At 42.0% G+C, this 2,152-nt stretch overlaps 1 protein-coding gene across 1 annotated transcript in view; it reads left to right on the top strand.

Annotated features, from left to right (window-relative positions):
* PAX5 (paired box 5) overlaps positions 1-2,152 on the top strand; it is a 322,087-nt gene that overhangs the window by 67,334 nt on the left and 252,601 nt on the right. The window lies entirely within an intron of this gene.

Here is a 2,152-nt window from a genome sequence, read left to right as displayed (position 1 = left end):
GGGAATTTCATCTCTGATTTCTATTCCTGTTTCTCACCCTGATTAGTGGGTTGTTATGGTCAACTCACTCAGCTTTATAGGGGCTCCATTTTCCCTAGGCAAACTGGGGACAATGATACGTTCTTTTTTACGCAGCTATTACAAGGCATAACTAATTGATATAGTTTAATAGTTCATTAAGTGCAAAGTTGGTCAATAACACAGAGGAGGAGACAATATTCAAGATTCCTGGGTCCATGACTAGGGTGTCCAGGTGCTATAGCAATACAGGTAAAAAGCCACCATCAACCTCATCCTCATCCTCATCCTCAGAGGAAAAAAGGATGATGCCATTAGTTTAGAGACGTGATTACTTTCAGGAACGCACACAGATCTGGGGACCCAGGAATCTTGAATATTGTCTCCTCCTCTGTGTTATTGACCAACTTTGCACTTAATGAACTATTAAACTATATCAATTAGTTATGCCTTGTAATAGCTGCGTAAAAAAGAACGTATCATTGTCCCCAGTTTGCCTAGGGAAAATGGAGCCCCTATAAAGCTGAGTGAGTTGACCATAACAACCCACTAATCAGGGTGAGAAACAGGAATAGAAATCAGAGATGAAATTCCCTGCTGAAGTTAGTATGACTTGTACCATTTTGTTCATTAAAGCCTGGTCCCTGGGTTCCCCTTTTTAGTGGCTGTTTTGCTAAGAAACAGTGCATTTCCATATCTGAATTATAATCTGGAAAACTTGATCAATAATAGAAATGTTGCTTGCCTGTTGATACTTCTGTTAATAGCTACCATGAGTATTTTAAGCTTAATAATGAGTCTAGAGGCTTGTGAAAGTATTGTTCTTTTTAAAGAGGAGTGATAGAACAAAATTTTAATCCTCCTTCTCTTAGCTTTTCCGGTCATAAACAAAAGACCCAAAAGAGTTCATAGGCAGGTAGAACTCTCTGAATACATTTAACAGGAAAGGTTCAGTGCTTGGAGAACCACTGTTCCCTGCATTTGGCCTCTTCTACTCCTGCAGTTCAACTTTTTGTCCATGACATCTAGCTCATTAGTTGCCTCCTTTGCACTATGGCAAATTGATCTGTAGAGGTAGTCAAACAGTATTCACCAAATATTGCAAGTATTGGCATGTTAAATAATTTGCAAAGCAATCCCATTCTTTACAAATGTATTCATTTTCAAAAGGTATTTGACAAATATTGCAAATAGACAAAAGGCATCTGTGGGCTATTTGTGCCAGATTCAGTGTTCACTGCCTGATTTTTAAATTAGTCTTTCCAGGCTGCTAATGGGTCCTGTAGAATTAACATAAAATATACAGAAGGTAACAGAAGGGCTGGGAAGCCCTCTTGGCTAAACAGAGAAATCACCGTCCTGGTAAGAAAGAATAAAGAGGCTTATAAACAATGGATGCTCGGGGCGGGCCCCAAAGAGGACTTTTCCACAATGGCCCACATTTGCAGGGAACAGATAAGACAGGCTAGAATTAGTGTATGACGAGTTAATAAAATTGGACGCATACAAGTCAGCAGGACTGGATGATCTTCATCCAAGAGTGCTGAAGGAGATGGCCAAAGTCATTGTGGAATCCCTGGCAAAACTCTTCCAAAACTCGTGGCGCTCTGGAGAAGTCCTGGAGGATTGGAAGAAGGCCAATGTTGTGCCCATCCACACGAAGGGCAGGAGTGAAGACCTGGGTGACTATAGGCCAATCAGCCTAACTTCCATCCTAGGGAAAATCCTAGAAAAGTTAATCAAGGAGTCTATCTGCAATAAGCTTGCAGAAGGTAAGATTCTGAATCATAGCCAGCATGGCTTCATCATGGGCAGGTCTTGCCTTACCAACCTCATCTCCTCCTCTGACCAGATAACTTGTCACCTGGACATGAGAGAGCAGGTAGACACGGTATACATAGACTTCCAAAAGGCATTTGATTTAGTATTCCATGATGTCCTTGCAAGAAAATTGGAGGATTGTGGGCTTAACTCCGAGACAGTCAGGTGGGTGAGAAACTGGCTGCAGGATAGGACCCAGAGAGTCATAGTGAACGGATCTGTGTCATCCAGAGACTTAACGGTGGGAGTCTACTACAGACCTCCCAACCAGGGTGAGGAGCTTGACCAGGATTTGTTGGGTCAGCTCACAGAG

The sequence above is a fragment of the Gavialis gangeticus genome, unplaced genomic scaffold (assembly GCF_001723915.1).
Source record: "Gavialis gangeticus isolate Ggan-Ray unplaced genomic scaffold, GavGan_comp1, whole genome shotgun sequence".
Classification (NCBI taxonomy): domain Eukaryota; kingdom Metazoa; phylum Chordata; order Crocodylia; family Gavialidae; genus Gavialis; species Gavialis gangeticus.
The sequence above is the reverse complement of the archived record's forward strand: the minus strand, read 5'-3'. Positions and strand labels throughout refer to the sequence as shown.